The sequence below is a fragment of the Lissotriton helveticus genome, chromosome 1_2 (assembly GCF_964261635.1).
Source record: "Lissotriton helveticus chromosome 1_2, aLisHel1.1, whole genome shotgun sequence".
Taxonomy (NCBI): Eukaryota; Metazoa; Chordata; class Amphibia; order Caudata; family Salamandridae; genus Lissotriton; species Lissotriton helveticus.
The window spans coordinates 453,800,560-453,825,107 of NC_136058.1; the positions used below are offsets into that span (position 1 = coordinate 453,800,560).

Consider the following 24,548-nt stretch of genomic DNA (forward strand, 5'->3'; position numbering starts at 1 on the left):
TCTTTTGATCTCTGATAGATTTGGGGGTCTCTGGTTGGCACAGGTAGGCACTTGTGACAAGCAGGGACCCTCTCCTCTAATCAGGATAAGGGGATTAAACTCCTGAAATACCCCCTGCTCACCCTCTAGGTAGCTTGGCCCGAGCAGTCAAGGCTTATTTCAGAGGCGTTGTAAGTTAAGCAGCTGTGACCACATACAGTAACTGTTAGAAATGGGGTTTCTGGTTGGCTGAGGCTTGCGCCAAAGCCAGGCAGAAACCACCACTCTAGTCAGGGCAAGAAAGTTACACGCCAAAGATAACCCCTGCTCACCCCCTTGGTAGCTTGGCACGAGCAGTCAGGCTTATCCCGGAGGCAATTTGTAAAGCATTTGTGCACGCACCCACCAGCAACAACATCCCAGGCCCCCCACAAAAGGAACTCCACACAAGGTTATATCAAAAAGAGCCTTTTGTATTGTCAAAACACATCAGAATAATAATCACAGGATGTACATTGTGCCAACTGACACGGGCAATATTTACAAGGGATTATGTACACAGGACAGGGCCACATGGACCACTGTCAGGATCATCACAAAGTGAACTTGGTAAAGGTGAACTAAAACCTACAAGTAACATTAGGTCATAGAACGTACAGTCAGTAAACACTGATAATCACTGCACTTGCAACAGTCTGTGCCATGAAATCCATCGTACACAGTATCCAACCAGTCTAACTACATTAGACCCTCACCACCTAAGTAAAACCTTTCACTAGGGGGTAAATCACACAGGGAGGTACAATCTCCCTAACATACCTAAACAGGTAAAACAACCTCCTATGCATACATCATATCTAGAGGCTTCCAACACAGGGTGCGCAAAACATACTACACACAGAACATTTCCTAACACCCAAAGCATTAGCACATAATTCACATCAAGGTCCCGGTTGCGCCACTGCTCCAAAACGTAAACGTGGCAGCTGCCCACTACTTGCTGGGCAGCTGAGGACAAGAACAGGGCCTAAACGCTGCAGCTGGCACTAAGTGCTGCTCAGCTGTGGAAGACCAAGGTAGGGGCGAAGGAGTGCGACTCACTCCTGAGTCCAGAGACAGGTCCCAAGAAAGAAAAACCTAAACGGTGCAGCTGCCCACTACTTGCTGGGCAGCTGTGAAGCAAACTGCAACATGGGCCCTCAGTGGCCCTTAGGGGCAAAACTGCGCCAAATGCTGGAGCCCTCAGGCTCTAGAAAACATATTGCGCACTTTTGGAGCCTTCTAGGCTCTGGAAGAAACAGTGCACCGCGTTGGAGCCCTCTGGCTCTGAAACAACTGTGTGCATTGGAGCACTCTGGCTCCTTAAAGAAAGAAATACCCCCAATGGGGGAGCCCTCTGGCTCTAGGAATAACGTTGGGGCGGCCCACTGCCATCCGGGGCTGCCCTAAAGGCACCCTGGCCGTGGTGCCTCAGTCAGGCACTGGGGGCTTTTAAATCAAATTAGCCCCATCGTTGGAGCAGCCCCACTATCAGGCTGGGGCTGCTTGACAAAAAAGGAGGGATCCAGCGCTGTGCCTGCACGGCATCACGAGTGGTGCAGCGAGCACCTTTTGCCCCCCTGCCCCCACGGGGGCTTCTGACATCAATCAAGGCTGCCTCACTCACCGGACCTCAGGCAGGACTTCGGGCGGGCTCTGCTCGCTCCCTGGAGCAGCGGCCATACTTCGCTTGTGGTGCGGGGCTTCCCTGTTCCTCTCGGGAGCCCCCCGCTGCCTATGGCGGCCGCTGCCACCTCCTCACTTCACTTCTAAATGGAGCCGGCGAGGCTCCGGGCAGATCTCGGGCGGCGGGGACTTCCTGTCTTCCAGCAGAAGTCCCGCCCCGCTTCAGGCATCGACTACCTGACTTCCTGCTATGCCGCAGCTTTGGCGGCAGCACTTTTTGGGGGATAACAAGGGGTAGGCACCCTCGAAGTACAAAATAAAGGTAGAAATAGGGTGGGCACCCGTTAAGGTGCATATAAAAAGGGGTTGGCATGCTTAATAATTTCCACAAGAAAACGAAGATGCAGGGTGGGTGCCTGCGCACTCGGGGGCATTAAAATAAGCGGGGTGGCACCTGCGCTGCCGGCAAAAGGGCAGGGGCGCTTCCCCCCGAGGGAAAACGACAGCGCTCTGCCCAGCAACCATGATAAAGCACCCACAAGGCGCTGGGGGCCCAGAAATCACCAAGAGCCCCAGGAAATGACCCACACAACATGGAGGGTCCCAGCAACAAAGTCCTCCTAGGTGAAGAGGGCAGGAGGGTGTCCAGAAAGAAGTCCTCCAGCAATCCAGGGGCTGTGCAGGTCCCAGGGAGGCAAGGCTTCCCCTGGGCCCCAGTAGCAGCACGCCCCTGGAAATTTCAAGTCAGGAAACAAGAACCAAATCATGGGGTCACAGCCCCTCTTTTATACACCTAGGGCCCGATGTAGGTAGGCCGTTACCGATCGGTAACGGCCGAAAATACCGATTTAGGGCCCTTACCGATCGGTATACTGGCATCGAGATGTAGGGCTTAAAAAAAAGTACAAATCGGAGCGAAAACCGAATCGGAATGATTACCGAATGTAAAAGAATCCGATACGTACATACCGAAAATCGGATACTGTACGAATCGGTAACACACCGAATCGGATGCAAACACTGAATCGGTGCATGTACCGAATCGGTAGTGACACCGATTCGGACATAAGCCGAATCGGTGCATGTACCGAATCGGTAGTGACACCGAATCGGACATAAGCCGAATCGGTGCATGTACCGAATCGGTAGTGACACCGAATCGGACATAAGCCGAATCGGTGCATGTACCGAATCGGTAGTGACACCGATTCGGACATAAGCCGAATCGGTCCATGTACCGAATCGGTAGAGACACCGAATCGGACAGAAGCCAAATCGGAGAACCTACCAATTCGGTAGAATCACCGATCGGGAAAATCCCCGCTTCGGACAGATGGGGAGATGTAGGGAGGCACAGAAACACCGATTTTGGCTCAAAATCGGTAGAATCCACTCGGTAATTACCATGGATTACGATCAGGTGGTAACCAACTCCAACCCATAAAAACAGCCCCAAAATGCATTGCAACTTGCAGGATGGCAGCTTTTTATGTCATAGCGAGGCGGCTACGGCTACAGCAGCAAGGAGAGAGGGAATGGCAAAGAGAGGAGCAGGTATACAGACAGCGTATCACCCTGGTCATGCTGACAGATGCAGAGATCCTACAGCGGTACAGGCTGGACTCCGAGACCATCACAGACCTCATTAGGGACCTCCAACCCCTGTTGCAGCACCCCACCCCAAGGGCACACGCAATCCCTGTGCAGGTGCAGGTGCTATGCTGCCTACACCTGCTGGCGTCTGGCAGCTATCAAAGTGTAGTCGCTGTGGCAGGAGGGGTGACCCAGAGCAGCCTGTCAAGGTTCTTCCACAAGTTCCTTGATGCCATGATCCAGAGGATGGCCCACTACATTTCCTTCCCTGCAACCCAGGCAGAACTGGTACAGACCAAAGCAGACTTCTACCAGATGGCAAGATTCCCCCACATCATTGGCTGCATAGACGGCACACACATTCCGATTTGCCCACCATCTGACACAGAATACATCTACCGCAATCGGAAGTCCACTCACACCATCAACGTACAGGTGATCTGCAATGCGAAATGCACCATCACAGACCTGGTAGCAAAATTTCCGGGTAGTACCCACGACTCCTACATTTTCCAACAGAGCGGCATCTATGCACGGCTGATGGCTGGGGAATTTGGAGAAGGATACCTCCTAGGTGAGACACATCATCAGCCCCCCATAACCAAAAACAGCAAAGTGAAATACATGTATGCATGTAAGTAATTTTACCCCTTTTCCTTCTAGGCGACAGTGCATATGCCCTCCGCTCATTCATTCTCACCCCCTACCTCAACCCCTCTACACCCAGCCAAAGGAGGTATAACCGTGCCCACAAAAGCACCAGGAATGTTGTGGAAAGGACATTCGGCATCTGGAAAAGCAGGTTTAGATGCCTGCACAAGAGTGGAGGTGCAAGGCAGTATACCCCCATCACCTGTTGCAAAATCATAGCTGTCTGTGCAATGTTACACAACCTTGCGGTGAAGAAGGGCACTGAGGTGGAGTTGAGTGACTACGAGGACCATGATGACGACGAAGCTGTGCCACTAACACAGCCAGCTGGGGTGTGTACGCCAAGTGATGGCAGATATAGACGTGAGGAGATAACAGCAAACTATTTCTGAGTGAGTACAAATGCACAGACAGGTGAATGGTTGTGTTGAATAAGCAATTTTTAATACTGTTGCTACACAGTTACTGCACTGATGTGCAACAAAAAAAAGGTGTAATACCAATGAAAACAAAAGTCTAGGGTCCAGGTTGCCTCACCCGCCCTTGCTAGGCTATTTCTTTGAGCGCTTTGCAGCCCCACTGTGGTGTCCCTCACCCCCTTCAGAATGACCAGCGGCATCTGCGGAGCGCCTGGTGCTCCTGCGTGGCTCTGACGCAGCGCTGGCCGGGCTGCTGCGGCTGCTGCTGTCCCCAGCATCGCCCAGGTCCAGGGCAGGATTTGCGGCAGTGTTAGAGATGATCAAGGCCTCCATTGCTGTCGTGATGCGGGCCATTCCCCTTGTCAACTCTGCGGTATTTTGTGCCAGACTAGACTCCATGTTGGCACCGCGCTGACAGAGTTGTGCCGTTGCTGCAGCAAGGCGGCTTAAGGAGCGGTTCTGCACCCGGGCATCCCGCCTGCGCACCACCTCTTGCTCCTCCAGTCTGCCACATAACTGTGTGATGGCAGTGGTTAGCCTGGCTAAACCTGCTACTGCCTCCTTGTTGGAATCCACAAAGGCCTGAAATCCTTTCACCATTTCCCCCATCTGCAGGTTGTGCTGCAGGAGCTGGCGTTGGCATGCCATGATGGATTTCGCCTGCTGCCTTTGGATCTTCACCATATTACCTTCGAGGCCCCGGAACACACTGGCCTCCCGTGCTGGGTCTGCAGTGGTGGGAATGGCACGGCGCCGGGTACTGCTGCTGCCCGCCTGCTGAGTGGGCTGGGGTGCCACTGGTGGGGGTGTGGTGCTGGCCGGGGCCTGAGCCCCTGCTCCCAGGACAGGGTGTACTGGAGCCACAGTGGCAGGAGCTGGTGTAGGTGGAAAGAGCTCCCTTGTCGGGGAGTTCTCTGGGGAGAACTGCAAGGGGGGTGTGCTTTGCATTTGTGGGGAGTGAAGTGCATCAAAGTCAATTGACAGGTCTCCCTCAATACCCAGCCCTATGGTGTTTTCCTCCTCCTCCTCCTCGGCAGCCTGACTCGTGCTCGGCCCTGCGAGTGCAGTGGTAGATGGTGCTGCTGCCTCCTTTGGCAGTGGTTGTCCGCCTGATGGTGCCCCTAGGTACAAAGAAGCATTTGTAAATAGAGTGCCGATGTATTACAGTCAGTACAATTAAAGCATTCCACATGTCCTAGCATCTCCGTAGAATGTGTTCCACTGTTTCATGTCTTGTGATTCTGCACTGCCATATTTTGATACCTTCTGCTGACTGGATGTACCATGATGCTTGTCTCTTGTATGTTGGTTACAGTACTGTGCTGGGGTTTGGCTATGCATTGTGTCTAATGGGGAGGTGTCTGGTAGGGTGTGTCCTGATGCGCATGCCTCTTACCTGTAGCTGTAGCTCTGGCTGAGCTGTCCAGGGTCCCAATTCCGGTCACGCTCTCCCTCTCAATGGTGCTGGAGACCAGTTCCTCCAGCTCGGTGAGGGGTGGCGCCGGGTTCCTGCCACCACCAGTGACTCCAGCCTGCTTCTGGATCTCTGCCATCTTCCGTTTGGTCAGGCTGCGGATGTCGTAGAAGCGCTTCTTCAGCTCGTCCAGGGACCTGGGGGTGACACCCACAGCGTTGACCTTTTGGGCGATTGCGCTCCAGAGCCTCCTCTTGGTGCTGTCTGGCACATTGAGGGACAGCTTTCCGAATAGCTGCCGGTGCACCCTCACCACCTCCTCAACCAACACCTGCAGCTCGGTGTTGCTGAACTTAGGCTTCCTCTTCTGGCTGGACTTCTGGCTCTCACTCTCGTTTGCCATCTTGCTCTGTAAAGTTCACTACCTCCTACTCCCACTGCTGCTAACTGTGACTGTTCAGCTCAGGCTGGCTCTCCAGAAAGTTCTTAATTGGCTGCACCTGCCAGGGTTGCCACTCCCTGTTTGGGTGGGGGAGGGGGAGCCACCTCATTGGCTGAAGCGGCTTTTACCGAATCGGTAAAATCCGAATCGGATGATACCGATTCGGATTTCACCGATTCGGTAATATCCGATTCGGATCTAGCCGATTCGGTTTCTTCAATGCATTCCTATGGGCTTTTTGGCCATGGGTGTGTTTTCATACCTCCGATTCGGTAATTGCCGAATCTGATTTTTCCGACTCAGCTATTTCCGATTCGGTGGTAGCCGATTCGGCTAGTTCCGAATCGGTGGTAGGCGAATCGGTATTTTCCGATTCGGTCAATGCCGATTCGGTACGTACCGATTCACATTACCGATGCCGACCGATTCCCTATTATTTCGCTGTTTGTTTGCTACATCTCGTTTTCCGATTTCAGAATACCGATTCGGCCCGCCTCGGTATTTTGAAATCGGAAATTCCCTTTTACCTACATCGGGCCCCTAATTCCTTTGTGACACAGGTGCAGGGCAGAGACGTCAGACACTCCACAGGAGGTGGAGCCAGCATTGTGACAGGAAAGCACAGCCCTGTAGCACTTTGTTTGGCTCATCCCCTCTCCCTATTCAGAGGACAGGCTAGGGACATCAGCCGCATCACAGGGGGCGGAGCCAGCATTGTGGAGTGAAGGCCCAGCCCTATTCAGGTCCCAGGTACACTCCTCCCTCCCATCAACATGCAGATCTCTCCATTCACCACCGGGGCAGACACATCCTGACTCCTGGAGCCAGGCACACCAGCCAGCTCCAGCCAATCACAAGCCAGACAGTCAATTCACATTCACTGCCCAGACATGCCAACTTCTAACAGTGGCACTTGCACACTAGACACAATAAATCCACGCACATCATCATGCAGCATTTAATTACACGAGTTCGCACATACCAAACTCGACCCTGCACTCCCCACACATAAGGAACTACCATGGTTACACATATTCCCCATGCATTCCTAGGGGAGTGCAGGCTGCTCACCACACATACACAGAGAGTGCACGCACTTTACACTGGACCACAGTGAAAAAGTGCGCAGAGGCCTAAAATCACCAACACCAGGTTACAGAAACAGGCTAGGCAGTAGCAAAAAGTTTCGGGGTGAACCTGCCAAAAGGGCTAAGTCCAACAGTAACTCAGTGACAACACTACAAATTTATATAGAGTTACCACAAGACCATAAACGACAAAAATACACACTATGATTACTTTAAGATGGTAGATTTAAGCTTAGTTCAGTTCAGTTCTTAGATGCGACACTCTGCGGCAATGTACCTTAGGAATGCGTTGCGCTTCCACGACAAGCAATGTCGCAGTGATGGGAAATGTGGCAAAGTTCAGGTGCAAATAAATAAAGACGTGAAGATCTTCCAGATGCGGCACGCTTCTCAGGGATGCGAGAAGTTTTCGGTTTGATGCGTGGACTACAGCGGCGACATCCAACATGCGACGGCAGCAGCTCCAGCGGTGATGCTCTTCTCCCATGATGCGTGGAGCTTCCACACGATGCGACAACTACAGCGGCGACATCCAAGATGCGACGGCAGCAGCTCCGACGGCGGCGCGCTTCTCGGGGGATGCGAGGTGCTCTTTGTCGATGCGGTGCAATGCGACTGTTCCAGTGGCGACACCCTCCTTCGGAGTTGCGATGGCAGGCACAGCGACGGCAACACACTCCGACCTCGTTGTGAGATTCTTCTCCTGATGCGGTGCAGTGTGACAGATCCAGCGGCGACACCCTCCTTCGGAGTTGCGATGGCAGGCACAGCGACACACTTCTTCTCGTTGAGTCGCACTTCCAGCTCCTTGCTGTAGCGTGTAGCAGTTCCTCAGAAGGCCCAAAACAGCAGCAGGCACTTCCAAAGAACTCTGGGGAGCTGGAGTTGAAGTATGTTGTCCCTGAGACTTCAGCAGGAGGCAAGCTCTTTTCCAAGCCCTTTGAGATTCTTCACAAGTTGAAAGCAAAGTACACAAAGGTCCATTCTCCTTCCTTTGGCAGTACGGCAACCACTGCAGGCCAATCCCTCAAGCAGCACTTCAGCTTGAGAATAGTCTCTCCTCAGTTTCTTCAGGTTTCTCTCCTCAGTAAAGGTTTCTTCTTGTAGTCCAGGTGATCTAATTTCATGGGATCAGGGTCCCAATATTTATACCACAAAATCCTTTGATCACTGAGAGGAGAGAGGCCTTTGCCCAGGCAAACCAGTTCTGAAGCACTCTGTTTACCAGACTTCTCCTTTCCTTTCACAGTGCAGGGCAGAAGCATCAGAGACCCCACAGGAGGGGGAGCCAGCATTGTGGAAGGCAAGTACAGTCCTGGAGGACTTTGTTTACAGGACTCCTTCTCTTCTTTCAGTGTGCAGGGCAGAGACATCAGATGCACCACAGGGGGTGGAGCCAGCATTGTGGAAGGCAGGCACAGCCCTATTAAGATTTCAGGTGCAACTCCTCCCTCCCATCTAGATGCAGATCTCTCTGTTCACCACTGGGTGACTCATCCTGTCTCTTGGAATCCCCCAGCCCTGTCACTCACAAAACCAGACAAAGGAATACACAAACTAGCAGAGGCAGGCTTGAAAGGTTAGGCAAGCAAATACCTACTTTTTAAAAGTGGTATTTGCAAACACAGAATATTAAAACCAGCTTCACTAAAAGATGTATTTTATTATTCTGAGTTCAGGCATACTATTACTGAACTCGATTTTCTACCATGTTTTCTGAGTCTGTTAGGATTATAAAATGTAACAATTCTAACAGCCCATTCTGGCCTATAGAGAACAGGTAGCCTTGCAATAGTGAAAAACGAAAATGGCTGTAATTCACTATTAGGACATGCCACACACATCAGGGCTTGCCCTACCTTATACTTACAATGCACCCTGCCTACCATAGGGGTGTCTGATCTGAAGAAAAGGGAAGGTTTAGGGACTGGTAAGTGGGTGCACTGGCCCAGTCAGCATGACAGTACCAGACTGCACACAGGCTCTGCAATGGCAGACCTTAGACACATTTTACAAGGCTGCTTCTGTGGGTGGCACAACCAGTGCTGCAAGCCCAATAGCAGCATTTGGATTTACAAGCCCTGGGCACACTTAGTGCACTAGACTAGGGTCTGATAAGTAAACCAAATAGCCAAACATGGAACCACTGATTAATACATTAATTTATAATATGGAGAGCATATGCACTTTAGCACTGATCAGCAGTGGTAAAGTGCACAGAGTCATTAATCCAATAAAAATAGGTCAGACAAAATACAGGAGGAAGGTAAAAAGTTCAGGGATAACCCTGCAAAAAGGCCTAAGTCCAACAATCTCTAATGGGACTCTTTCTTCCATCTGTGTCAATGCGAGACAAGGCCTTTCCGTTATTTCTGCCCGGCCGATAATTATTACAAAGTCATAATCGGAGAAATACAGGGACCCCCTAAGTTGGCATGCTGTGGGCGTTCTGGCAGACTTCAGAAACTGAAGAATCCGGTGATCGATGAATACCGTCACCACATGTTTTGCTCTGAGACGGTAATGTCGCCATTCTTGGAAGGCATCTTTGAAAGCGAGTATTTCTTTTTCTGAAATAGTATCAGTTGCAATTTTCTAGAGTAATATGCCACCGGATGCAACTGTTCAGTCTCTTAGTGTCTCTGTGAAAGTACCCCTCCGATGGCCTGTTCAGAACCATCAGTCTCCAGGTAAAACGGTTGCGTAGGATCCGCAAGCAGCAGAATTGGCGCAGCGGAAAAACTCTTCTTTAATTACTGGAAAGCATCTTCTGCCTCGGTAGACCATTAAAAGGGTACTCCTTTCTGTAGCAATTTAGTAATTTGAGGTACCTTCAGGGAAAATTCTCGAAGAATCTGCGATAGAAATGTGCAAACCCGATGAAGCTCTGTATTTCATTCACAGAGGTTGGAGTAGGCCGATTTAAGAACCCCTCATTCTTTTTAGCATCCATGGTAAGACCTTCTGGAGCAATTACAAATCCCAAGAAATACACAGGTTTCACTCCAAAAGCGCAATTTTCAAGTTTTACGTAAAGCTCGCTTTCCTTCAGGCAATGCAAAACTCTTTTGACCTGTTGCTGATCTTCTGATGAGGAATAAATCAAAATGTTTTTGATGTAAACAATCGCGCATTGATCAATGAACTCCTTCAGAACATCATTAATGAAGTACTGGAACGCTGCTGGAGCGTTGCTCACACTGTAGGGCATCACTTGGTACTCATATAATCCATACTTTGTTCTGAAAGTTGTTTTCCATTCGTCTCCACTTCTCATTCAAATTAAATGGCACACCCCCTGTAAATCTAACTTCAGATTTTGGCATCTTTTAGTTGATCTAGAAGAACTGAAATCAGGGGAAGAGGATAACGATTCTTTATTGTAATCTAGTTCAAGGCACAATAATATATACACATTTTCAGATCTCCGTCACGTTTCGGAACGAAAAATAACGGTGAAGAAACGGGGGACTGTGATGGTCGTATGAACCCGTTTTCTAAGTATTTTAGAACGTAATCTTTAAGATGCCGGTTTTCAGCTTCAGTAAGCGCATACATTTGGCTACAAAGAAGGTTAGATCCAGGTTCCAAATCGAATTTTGCAGTCATACGACCGATGTGAGGGCAACTTCTTTGATTCCAATTCACTGAAAACTTCAGCAAACTCTTGATATTCTACCGGAAGACTCACAGTTTACCTCACACACCATCATCTTTTGCTCGCATAATAAAGCTGCTGGATTTCCATATTGCTCTTTTTCCTTTTCTCCGAAGCAATTCTCTAAACAATAACTTGAGTTAAACTTCACAGTTCGATCACTCCAGTTAATTGTTGGGTTGTGTTCAGTTAAGCAAGGTAAACCCAGGATTATTCCAAACTGCGGAGCATCGATCAAATTAAATTGAATCTCTTCCTTTTGACCTTCGACAGAGACAAGTTCCACAACTTGCCTCTGACTGGTTATTGGGCCGGAAGATACATTTGTACCCTCAACAGCCCTAACTGCCTCACTTCTCTTTTTAGGCCTCAGACCAATTTTCGAGGCATATTTAAGGTGACAAAAGTTCCCCGTAGCACCGGAGTCCAGCATCACAGCTACTCCTGAAAGAACTCTGTCTCGAAATCTTAGGGTCATCGTCAGAATGAGGTGTGGAGCGGAAGATTGTAGAGTATTAGCCACTTGATGAGAAATTGGAGTTGTATCCTTGTTAGCAACCACCAGCCCATCTCCTTCTACTGGTGGTGCAGAGAGTTTTCCTTCTTGAAGGTTTTTGGCTTCTTGGGACATTCCTTTTTTATAAAATGTCCACTGATACCACAATAAAGCCATAGATTATTCTGTCTACGCTTTTCTTTCTCTTCTTTGGAAAGGGGGCCTCTAATAGTTCCAATTTGCATAGGTTCGACTCCATGTTCTTTATCACCAGATTTGACAACCTCTGCTCTGACCCGGTCAAAGCGTGGTGCACTGGGCCGAAATTCGCGCCGTCTTTAACCCCTTCTTTCCTTTTGTCGATAGTCTATCTCTAAAACGAGATCAATCGAAGCTGAAACTTCTGTAGGGCGATTTGGGATCTGTGACAAAGCATCCTTTAAGTCATCTTTCAAACACCGATAGAACAAGGCTGCCCTTTTGGCCTTCGGCCATTCAGTTTCTACAACAAGTTTGTTAAATTGGGCCAGGTAAGTGACAAGCTCTCGATTCCCTTGCCTCAACTCCAGTAATTCATTATTCGTAGCCTGTGCCTCCTTCCGACAATCAAGATACGACAAAATGAAAGCTATACAATATTGTGCATCTGGAAGACAGTGGGCCGACACATGGAATACAATGAGCACTGAGTTAGGAAAATTTGGGCCTTCATTTCAAATTTGATTACCTTAGTTTTCCCCCTGACTCCAATCAACTCTTGTTGAATCTCCTTAAGAATATTTCCTACATTTTTTAAATTGAACCCTTTAGCCATTCTGCTCGGGTGAGTATTGACGTGGGCACTTCACTCTGTCAAGGGTCGTGGTTACTCACAGTGCCGACAGTCCAAGGAGCAGAACAATGAGATTTTCCAAATTCCACCACTGGTTTTCCCACAGCCCAGCCACCAACTGAAGAGTTAACTAGTGGCCTTGCGAACCCACCTGGGGGAAAGGGGAATGGGACAGAGAAGAGACTGCCTGACCTTCTGGCTCTTCAAATTTACTTCTTCCTTTCTGCTGTACTCTGTTTTATGCCTTTCTTACTCTCTCTCTCTCTCTCTGCAAGCATGAGTGGAAATCGATGTAACAGAAAAGCACACCATTACTGATGTCCTTCAATTCCTTCTCCACTTTCTTACTCTCTCTCTCTCTCTCTCTCTCTATTTCCTTACCCAGAGTGCCTATGGCATTTGCTCCTCTTCTATTCTTTAATATAAGTACTTTATTCTTTGGTAACTTGCATTATAAACAACATTTTAGCACCCTTTAACTCTGAGTTAATTTATTCTTTTTCACTTCACTCTCTGCCTTACTTTCTTATCTGAATTCTTCTTACTTCTCCCTTAGGAACCTTCTGGAGCCTCCGCCGTCAACCAAGCAACGAAGAAATCACAAACTGAAGTATTCAATGGGTAAGTATTAATTCTTCTCTTTATATTTCTTTTTTCCTATTTACTTTAAGTTGGTATTTCTCGCTAGTTCTAAATTACCGAACGAAGTAACTGATGCACCGAAGTGCTCTAACCTGCGCCTAAGCCTGGCACAAAACTGCACTATTTCTATCTAACTAGACTACAGAAAGAACATGACTAATCTCTGAAAATCAGTTGGTGAAGTGCCTCGGTTCTAAAATCAACTGGCGCACTTTACAGCTAGTCTAGACCTCACGCCTGTGTCCAGGAGGGCAGGACTAGGCCGGCAACTTGCACCGCTGTCCTCCCTGTTGGTAGTACAGGGGAGAATGCCCAGTTCGGCGCTATAATCACCTGCGACCTTTTGCGAGCGGGTTATCCTTGCAATGCCGGTTCAATGGCAGATACTGCGAGTCAAAGAAGAGCTTTGATTCCTTTTTCCTGCACCCTGACACCTGTCCAGGGGGTGCAGGAGAGGTGAGACCTGTACTGTGCTGAGGAGGTGAGACCTGTTCAGGGGGTGCAGAGGAGTTGAGGCCTGTCCTGGGCTGGAGGTGCAGTGGAGGTGAGGCCTCTCCAGGGGTGCGGAGGCGTGAGGCCTGTCCAAGCGGGTGCACAGGAGGTGAGGCCTGTCCAGGGTGTCCAGAGGAGTTGAGGCCTGTCCAAGGGGTGCAGAGGAAGTGAGGCCTGTCCATGGGGGTGCAGAGTATATGAGGTGTGTGAAGGGGGCGCAGAGGAGGTGAGGCCTGCCCAAGGGGGTGCAGAGGAGGAGAGGCCTGTCCAAGGGAGTACAAAGGAGTTGAGGCCTGTCCTGGGCTGGAGGTGCAGTGGAGGTGAGGCCTCTCCAGGGGTGCGGAGGCGTGAGGCCTGTCCAAGCGGGTGCAGAGGACGTGAGGCCTGTCCAGGGTGTGTGGAGGAGTTGAGGCCTGTCCAAGGGGTGCAGAGGAAGTGAGGCCTGTCCATGGGGGTGCAGAGGAGTTGAGGCCTGTCCAGGGGGGTGCAGAGTAGATGAGGTGTGTGAAGGGGGTGCAGAGGAGGGGAGGCTTGTCCAAGGGGTGCAGAGGAGGTGAGGCCTGTCCAGGGTGTGCAGAGGAGTTGAGGCCTGTCCAGGGGGGTGTAGAGGAGATGAGGCCTGTCCAGGGGTGCAGAGGAGGTGAGGCCTGTCCAGGGGTGCAAATGAAGTGAGGCCTGTCTAGGGGTGCAGAGGATGTGATGCCTGTCCAGGGGTGCAGAGGAGGTGAGGCCTGTCCATGGTGCAGAGGAGGTGAGGCCTGTCCAGGGGGGGTGCAGAGGAGGCGAATCCTGTCCAGGGGTGCAGAGGAGCTGAGGTCTGTCCAGGGGAATGCAGAGGAGGTGCAGCCTGTCCTGCGTGGGTAGGAGGAGAGGCCTGTCTTGTCCTAGTGGGGCGATTCAAAGGAGGTGAGGCCTGTCCTGTGCTGTTATTAAACCTGCCTTGTTGGGTTAGGAGGAGACGCCTGGCTTTTTGAAAAGTATCCGGAGTTATTATCGAGCCCCAGATGGCTCCTGACAAAGGCACACTTCTCCTCCAAGCATGGAGTTTATTTTTTAAACCACTGTCTTTAGTGAAGTAACGGATACTACAACCCCCAGAATGCACTTATGTATTATATGAAAGTACAGGCATGAATATTCAGGGGATCACTCTACAGAAATATTTGGTACCTTTCTGGGCATCGTGGCAGATAAGAGAAGAACAGTTAATGTGCAAGGACTTTCATTCTCAGCCTCTTTCTGCAGATTGTGAATCCAGTGAGATCAGAGATAACGTGGATCTCTCTCAAGGAGATTTCACACAGTTTTATCTGTTTCAGGGAGAAATACAATGAAAAACTGGGGGTGCAAGTCCAGCGCCCCAGGCTCTGGTGTCCTTGGATCAATGTGCTGGCCCGTGCCTGGTCCTGGAAGAGAGGACGAACCGGCTGTTTAGTCTGGCCTCTGTAAGGGAGCGAGAGCTGGCTCAGTATCCTGGTCCACCAGACCCCCGGCTCAGCATCCTGGTCCTCACCATACTCCGGCTCACGTACTGGTCCTCACAAGCCCCTGGCTCACGTCCTGGTCCTCACAAGGCCCCGGCTCACGTCCTGGTCCTCACAAGGCCCCGGCTCACGTCCTCGCCCTCACTAGACTCCTGCTCACCTCCTGGTCCCAACCAGGCCAAGGCAGATAGGGGGATCAACTGGTTTTTGGCCACAATGCCACCTCAAACAGGAAGCAGACATATGCAAATTAGCTTTAGACTCCTTCCAATAGGAGCATTCCAGCCTGAAGAGCCAATCCAGATCCTTTCTGGACCGGAACAGAAGCAACCCAAGACTGGTTTCAGCCTATCTGGGCCTCGACTGTAGGGTGTGGTTTGATTCCAGCGGTGCAGCGAGCACGGGACCCACATCTGGGCCCTGACTCTAGGGTGCAGCTTGATTCCAGCGGTGCAGCGAGCACAGTACCCATATCTATGCACACCTCTCATATTTAGGAATAAGAGAAATGATGGGTGGAATGTTTGAGTTCATCCCAGGCTCTGGTAATTACGCTGGGACACATCCAAGCCCAACCTTCTTGTTCCTGCCCTCCGTCGCACCTCAACCTGCAGCCATTCATAGTGTTTCACCCAACATTACTTCCAGATGTCTGCTCCAGTAGTCACAGCAGTTCTAACTCTAATGATCAGCCTGGATGTATGACGTTACAATGCATACTTTTACCACGCCTACCATTACCACGCAATTTTTACAACGCAGGATCCATTACAACGAAGTACTATTACCACGCATGTATTTACAACGCATATACCCTTACAACGCATACAATTACAACGTAAGTATTGGTAAGTATATAATATTTTTTAAAATGTAATTTAATTAAAATTAATATAATGTAATTTAATTTAATTAATTTAATTTAATTTAATTTAATTAATTTAATTTATTTTAATTTAATTTAATCAATTTAATTTAATGTAATTTAAATTTAATTATATTTAATTTTTACCCTGTACCCTTTTACCCAAAAACCCCAAACTGACCCTGAACCCTAAATATACCCCTTTACCCAAAAACTCCAAACTGACCCTAAACCCTAAAAATACCCCTTTACCCAAAAACCCAAAACTGACCCTGAACCCTAAAAATACCCCTTTATCCAAAAACCCCAAACTGACCCTGAACCCTAAAAATACCCCTTTACCCAAAAACCCAAAACTGACCCTGAACCCTAAAAATACCCCTTTACCCAAAAACCCAAAACTGACCCTGAACCCTAAAAATACCCTTTACCCAAAAACTGAAAACTGACCCTGAACCCTAAAAATACTCCTTTACCCAAAAACTGAAAACTGACCCTGAACCCTAAAAATACCCCTTTACCCAAAAACTGAAAACTGACCCTAAACCCTAAAAATACCCCTTTACCCAAAAACTGAAAACTGACCCTGAACCCTAAAAATACCCCTTTACCCAAAAACTGAAAACTGACCCTGAACCCTAAAAATACCCCTTTACCCAAAAACCCAAAACTGACCCTGAACCCTAAAAATACCCTTTACCCAAAAACTGAAAACTGACCCTGAACCCTAAAAATACCCCTTTACCCAAAAACTGAAAACTGACCCTAAACCCTAAAAATACCCCTTTACCCAAAAACTGAAAACTGACCCTGAACCCTAAAAATACCCCTTTACCCAAAAACTGAAAACTGACCCTGAACCCTAAAAATACCCCTTTACCCAAAAACTGAAAACTGACCCTGAACCCTAAAAATACCCCTTTACCCAAAAACTGAAAACTGACCCTGAACCCTAAAAATACCCCTTTGCCCAAAAACCCAAAACTGACCCTGAACCCTAAAAATACCCCTTTACCCAAAAACCCAAACTTATAATATTTTTGATAAAATGATATACTTACCAATACTTACGTTGTAATGGTATGCGTTGTAAAGGTACCTGCGTTGTAAATACATGCGTTGTAATGGATCCTGCGTTGTAAAAGTTGCGTGGTAAAGGTTGTATACCATCAGCCTGTCTCTCTGCTCCTGATGTTCACCAAAGTAACTGAGGCCGCGGTGAACAAGCAGCTCACCAAATACCTTGAGTCCCACCAACTTCTGCACAAAGTCCACCCAGGGCTCCAACAGAGCTCTCTGCAGAGACCGTGCTGGCTAAAGCCACGTGGGATATTAGAGACATTATGTGAGGGGGTGGAGAGGTGAGGGCTCTGATTTGATTAGATCTGTCTGCAGCCTTTGACACCATCTCCCACTCAACTTTGCTACCGAGATTGGGGATTGTGGGTCTTAGGGGAAAGTGCTTACCTAGTTCTTATCCTTTTTGAAAGATCTGACCCAAGGGGTGGCATCAGCTAACTTCGGCCCCTCAGACGATCACCACAGGAGGCCCCCAGGGACGTGTTTTGAGCCACAATCTTTTCAATCTTTACATGGCTCACTTGCCCAGCCTGATCGAGTCATTCGATATCACCTCTACTCGAATATACACAAATCATTAGATTAGAATTAAATGCAGATAAAATGCCCAGTAATTTCAGGAGCTGCCGCCAGGAAGTTGATGATTGGATGACCTCAAATCCCTGACGCTGAAAAGTGAAAAAAACGGAAATAGTGGCATTTGGGTCCGGAGCCTCACGGCACAAGGGTAGTGTTCGGTGTCGTTGGGAGATCTGTCCACCCCATTCCATCTGGTCATTAACCTGGGAGTTTGGGTGGACTCTCATCTGTCCTTAAAAGGATACTTTAAAGTCACCTGCTCTACAGGCTTCTGACTGCTGAAAGTTATCAGAAAAATACTTCCGTTCATCCCGGCTTCATCTAGGAATGACCTGGTTCTGGTTCTGATCCTATCGAGAAGGAATTTCTGCATCTCTTTATACTTATCGCCTTCATAGATTGCTGCTGCTACAAAAACAGCAGCTGGGTTGGTTCTGAGGATAAAAAAATCAACGTCGATCTCCAACAAACTGGTCAAATTGCACCGGCTTCCTGTCCTGAAAAGATGTCAATTTAAAGCACTTTATGTCATAAACGCTCTACAACCAGGGGTTCATTCTTATTTGTCCTTTCTTTTTCCCTGGTATCAGCTGGCCGAAGGGTGAGATCCCACCATGCTTTTCTGGGTAAAGTCTCTAAGTTTAGCAAAATCAGAATAGATGGCTGCTCTCTGCCTGTGGTGACTGCAGGTACATGGAATGGTACCCCTTTTGTATCGCTTTGTTCGCCCTAAGTGTCGCAGGGTATGCTCAGACGTGAGTCCCTTGCTCACTTGGCCACTGGATTCAAGATAGCCTGGCTGATGAGGATTATGAATCCGAAACCGGTCCCATGATGCTTGTTTCCGGTCCATGGAAGACATGGCTTGGCAGTTCGGGCTGGACTGTTCCCATGAGGCACAGGGTCAGACTGATTGCATATAGCCATGTCTGAATGGGGTGGCTGAGTGGGCTAAAGAATGGTGATGGATTAAACCCAGATCAGTTGACGGGGGGTGAGTGTTTGATTTGCTCAAACGCTCCGTCCATCATCCCCTTTTGTATCACCTGGAATGGAATGCCCTCCCACCTGCCCTGTGCAACCAAGAAAACACAAGTTTTTTTTTTTTTGCAAACAAGAAAACAGGAAACAAATCAAAACCTTTCTGTTCGTGTTCAGGGGCTGTGCGATTTTGATACTTATGTGCTCATATTAGCGCCGGGACACTTCTTTCCCGAACTAGCTGTGCAGCGCTATATAAATTGGCTCTCATATCCCGTCATAAGCCATCGCTCGCTGGGCCACAGATTGTTGCTGCAATAGACGCCCTAGGAGGAGGAAAGGCACCGGGATCTGAAGGTCTGGTGTCGAGTTTTACAAACAAATACCAGCTGCATACCTGCTGGAGGTGTATGCCGAGGCATTGAAGGGCGGTGTGTCGCTGGCGTCTATAAGTGATACAGTCATATCAGTGCCCCCTAAGCCTGGAAAAGACCCTGTAAGTGTACCTCTTATTGCCCTCTGCCACTGCGTAACAGTGATAATAAATTCTTGCCTGAGGTGGTGCCACTCGGCTATCCCTCCTACTAGAGAAAATAGCCTCCCCTGTACAGTTGGGATTTGTCCCTCATAAATCCACAGCGGTTAATCTACGGACGGTAGTCGCAGTTTTCGCAGTGCTGCATCAGGTAAACCCAAACATGAAGTCAGCTGATGCCGATAAGACGTTTGACTCCCTGGAGTAGCCTTTTGTGATCGAGACGTTTAGGCGGCTTGGTATGTCAGGGAGTTTGAGATCACGTATGAAGCGACTAGACACACAGCCTATGGCCTGCGTTTACGTAAATGGGCTCAACTCAGATGCCATTCAGATCGCCTGGGGCACTAAGGTTAGTGTCATAATTTCTGATGTCTTTGTCTCAAAGTGGAGGGTCGCTAATTTGAATCCTGGTTGGTGCACAAGGGAATAGTGACTTGTATATTTTTACAGTGCTGTGACGTCTGCCCGTGAGAGACAGCACTTTGAATAAGAAAGCCAATAGTTTAAAGAAAGAATTAAACAAAATATAAAATAGGCTCCACAAAATATAGGATGGGCTGTACAGAGTATAAGATCAGTCGAGCATAAATTGCAAAAAGAAAAAACGTGTAAATTCTTACTGTGCTATCAGATGTTACTTTTTTAGTAACCGCAATCATACCGTAGCTAGTGTTAACCTTTTTTTTATGGTTTCCATGAAAATACTGCATTAAAGAAGTACTGGTAACACCCTCACAGTAATCTTAAAAAGAATTACTCTTTGTCACCATGAACCTCCAGGTTTGTCGCGCCCTCGGGTGGTCTGCTCCATTGTCTGCACTCATCTAGTGCAGCTCGGTGATGCCAGCACAATGGTAACAGCCTGGCAGGGCGCACACAGCTCAGCTATAAAAGTCCTGCTCGTTGGGTAGCAGGAGCTTCCAGGCAGCAAGGATCCCGAAGTGAGTGTCCACATGCCAGTTTGTGGATCGTGTTCACAACCCCACCAAACCATATCAGCATGCTACGATTCTTTGCCGCCATCACACAAGCAAAGTGACCCAGGGTTACAAATGAGCCATGGCGGCTCCGGGCCATTGCTTACATTGATGGCCCCACCCAGGTCTCTGGCCCTCTGGATAGCTATCTAAACAGAGGACATGCCCTTTTGAGAAGCTGGTAACCCCAGTGCTTCTTCGAACAGTTCTTTTATCGCGGCGCTCCATTTTAAGTGACCCACTCTCACCCCAATGGCCTCCTCAACATGGTGCGATTTTTGGCTTCCAGGATCAAGACCTAACGAGAAGAACAAACGCAGAATTCAAATGTTTTGATAGACCAATGTCATAGTCACAGTTTGATGCACGCACTGTAGTAGTTCACCGTATTAGTAGGTGTTTTGTAATTAGGCGCTCCTACCTGGAGACTGTTGCTATGTGGTCACTATTAATAAGGGGTTATTGTCCGTCATTGCGGATACACTGTCTAACTTGATATTTCTGCTTTTCCTTAAACTTTGTGTTGATCTAAAAGTACCAGTAGGGGGGCGTGGCTAAGATGGCGGCGGACTACGACGTCTTTCCCAGGCCCTCCGACACCGCCCAACTTTCAGCGTTGTGCAGCGCCCTACCTGGTGCCCATCCACGCCATTGAAGGGGCGCATCAGGGCCTCGGTGCCGTCCCGATCCCGGTGGTAACCCCCTTTTTGCTCCTGGTGTGGGCATTTCGCCGATCGGCGTGGAGTGGCCCTGACTCCCCGCATGGTCTGCGCTGCGGAGTCTGGAGAGCGGCTGCCCCTGGATCCGGGGCTTGAGAGAGGTGCAGGGGAAGCAGTGACTGTTGCAGAGCTCGGGGCGGCCTCTCCCGGCGGAGCGGAGGTCGGCCCAGAGGTGATTGGAGAGGGAGGGGAGCTCCCGTGATACAGGCAGCGGTCGAGCTCCCCGGTTGCGGCCCAGAGGTGAGGAGCGAGTGGGCGGTCGGCCTGAGGCCCGGGACTCGGTCTGCGGGTTGGCGGATGGCGTGGGGCCCCCGCGGGGGCTCCGGGTGGTGGGCCCCGGCATCGGCAGTGAGTGAGTGCGGACCCAAGTCTTGGCAGCTCTCCAGACCGCATGGGGCCTGTTGCAGAGTAGACAAGCGGCGCTTCATCCCGACCCGCGGATCGGAGGGTGGCGCAGTGGGGGGGCCCTTCCCCCTTGTAATCTGAAGAGCGTGACCGCCTTGGCTGGTGTGCAGCCTCCTTTCGGCCAGCATTTCGGCGGGCGGCGCACTCTGGCATTCCCTGCCGCCCCCTGGCACTGGCGCTTCATTGAGGGGCCCCTCTCAGGGGTAGTAGATGGGGTGAGATGGCGGCCAGGCACAGTGAAGGGGAGAGACTTAGTGGACACCCAGATACTGACGTGAGAGCCTGGGTGTGGAGAGCCCGGGAGATACGGTGGCCTACCTGGAGTGGTGCCTAGTGTGGTAAATAAATAAATAATACCCTATTTTTGACTAGACTTATAGCATAGCAGATAGCTCAATAAATAAGAGTCAAGATTCGAGGTAGTAGGAGTTTCTGCAGGTTTATTACAGCATAAGGACAGGATCAGGACAACCTGCATAGGAACAGAATGACAGGGCCCAGCAGGACAACTGGGGCCCAGCAGCTGCCGGGGCTTGGTCTGGGATGAGCGCGCTAACATTCAATAACAAAACATTGACTTATATACATAGCGCAAACACATAGCATTACATTGCAGTAGGCGTAACAGTAGGTGGAGTAGAAGGCGTGACGCGTAGCAGTCGCGAGAGATAACAGAAATAAGGGGTGTAACTGGGAGTTTACTTAGACATGTGATGCAAAAACGTAACAGAATATGTCCTGAATGGGCGGACACATAGGAGGGGGCTACCTAAGGAGCCGGGACCTCTAACCTAATGGTGCGCGAAAACTGGCAATGACGTGTTACTAGGAGAAGCTGGGGGCTACGAACTCTGTGCTAGGAGCAGAGACTAGAGTCTGGAGGGTCGGAGCGACATGTACCTAAACCCTATCTGGTATCTAATGTTTAGGGAACACGTTGATATAAACTAGAAGTCATGAGGGGAAAAGCTAACTTGATTCTAAGACTGGACCATGCATTATTCTACATGTAGTGCGTGAAGAATATTAAATGACCATTAAATACAGTATTTCTCTAACATGGAGACGAGAAGGCTAGACAATGACGGAAACTATTGATGCAGTTCAGTAGCTTAGGAATGCAGAGGAGGAGGACTGAACTGATAGCTGGAACTATAACATACTTTTGGCAGACTCAGAGGCAGAGCCGGGGTGCACCGGGCACTGCAAGGCAGGAAGTAAGTGAAGGGTCGAGGATACAGGTGGGGGCTGTATCGCTCCTCAGCGAGGCTTTCAGGAGACAGGAGCTGAATCTGTGGTCCGGGCCCTTTTGAGGCCTGGAAACGGAGACTTTATAATTGAATAACGTGCACACTGAGAAACGTGGCAACATTACTTACATAGGCCTGATATTCGTAGTATTCACGAGGACTGGAAACTAACATACTAGAGGTGGACACAACTGTAATTGCGTCTTTAATCAGAAATGGGGAATAACATATGCATATTGATCATGCACACATAACATATGATGGATGAAGCGTAGGGACACAGAACATGGCAAAATTTACTTTTCCACATTCCCTCCTTGTCACTACGTTTCCATCAGGAAACATCAATATTCATGATACCGTCTATCATTTCATACAGTACCATTTGCTCGTCTCGAATTGTCTTGGAGCGGGATTTAGAACGGGGCTTGGGACTAGGAATACAAGAGGTAGCACACATGCTGCAAATCGCAGGGCCACATTGTATACAGAGGCAGCAGCTAAATATGATCGCTACTGCAATACCTAAGAAGGACAGGACTTTCCATCCCCATGCGGAAATTATATTCCAGAACCAACCGGACCATGTCCAGGTGCCTGGATCTTGGTGTAACAGATGGGCAATTTTATGGAGTCTGGTTATAGCTGAATAAACAGACGGCGCGTTATTTGGAATGAAAATGCAACAACTGGATCCGAGAATTCTACAGGCCCCGCCCCTATCGGCCAGTATGACGTCAAGGACGAGACGATTCTGTAAAACGACAATTCTCATAAAGGATTGCTCTTCAGTTAAGTTACCTAGAGCGGAGGCAGTCTCATCTACTACTGCTTCAAGGGTTCTTGTTAACCTACGAATAAGCTTACTATTTACAACTGTACCTAAATAAGGGAAAACACCTTTATCTATATCAATGAATTGCTCTGCGGCAGTTTCAGTATAATCGACAATCGGGAGATTTCTCTTGTGTCTAGTGTGTACTAAGAAAGAATTCCTATGATAGTCAGGTGGGGCTAAAAAAACAGGTGGCAGTAGGAAAGCAATGTAACAGGTTCCCTCCCAATCGAGGGGCAGACGGACATATGCAGTTTGACCACAAATAAAATAAGAATGACGTGAAGCTTTGAAAATAGATTTCCCACTGTCACTATACTGGATAACAGTAGTACATTCACTATGACCTATATGTACAGAACCATAACTACGGACACATAATTCGCCTTTGACTGGTAGTACTGAAATAGCGGGTGAGTCTGGAGTAGTATCAGACTGAACATTCAGAACCATGAAATTCGACGAATAATTTCCTAAATTATATACTTCATTTTCTAAATCTAAACCTGTTCTGTGGGGGAAACCTTGCTTGTCTGGGAAACATGTACTGTTAAGAAAAGACATATCTGTTGAGGATGACGTTAACGTGGACCATGCTCCACACGAACCATTGTGTGAGAATGGATAAGGAAAGAGTGGCAGAACTCCCTTCGGTGTCTGGAAAGGGGGGAGTCGACCACACACCCAACAATTAGTGGCATTGCTGGTCTGGTGTGAATAATGTAACATACGGATAAATGTGTTATTACGCATAGCGAGGCGGTATGCATATTCGTGAGGAGGCAGATCACTAAACGTGTGCTCTACTGTAGCATGAGCAGACATATTTACATGAGGAACTGAAAAACACAGGTAGAAAGCATAGCTGGTGCAGGAAATCATTATGCTGAGAAATAATACGAAACTCAGAAAAACGATACATTTAATTGAGCTTTGACTGACTCTCTCACTATGGGGGTCTATTTTATACATGTCAGAAACAGTCTAACCGTTTCACCTAGGGGAGGACTTATACAATCAAACTGGCTGACTTATTAGACCTGAGCTTTAACTTATACTCCTGTTGCGGAGTTTTCTCTAACAAGGGAGGGGTTGTAATAATGTTTTGTGCGGGACAGTCCTTTAAAACAATGTTCTGGCAATCCTTCGAATCCTGGGAAATGTTCTTGGGAATGTTTTTAAAGACTGGTTTCGGTCCTTTGAAAAGTTTTACATGAGAAAGGTGGACCCACCCCTTCCTGCCTTCCAACTTGACGGCAGTTCGGGTGGTCAAGAGGACCTGACGTGGCTCCTTCCAACGTGGTTCCAGCGGACTTGATCTGTCAAAATTTCTGATCATCACTAGGGAGCCTGGAACGATCTCGTGCGGTGCCACCTCAGTATTGTCTGGAAATGCGGCGGCAACCTGTGAACGACATGAGTTGAGGGCAGACATCAAGGAAGCTAGGTAATCTGTCAACATAT

General features: G+C 48.8%; 1 protein-coding gene across 1 annotated transcript in view; it reads left to right on the top strand.

Moving 5' to 3' along the window:
* LOC144808023 (uncharacterized) overlaps positions 1-24,548 on the top strand; it is a 73,111-nt gene that overhangs the window by 28,932 nt on the left and 19,631 nt on the right. Inside the window, exon 2 of the mRNA XM_078673586.1 lies at positions 12,794-12,858. The gene's annotated coding sequence lies outside the window, so the exon portion shown is untranslated. The remainder of the gene's footprint in view (positions 1-12,793; positions 12,859-24,548) is intronic.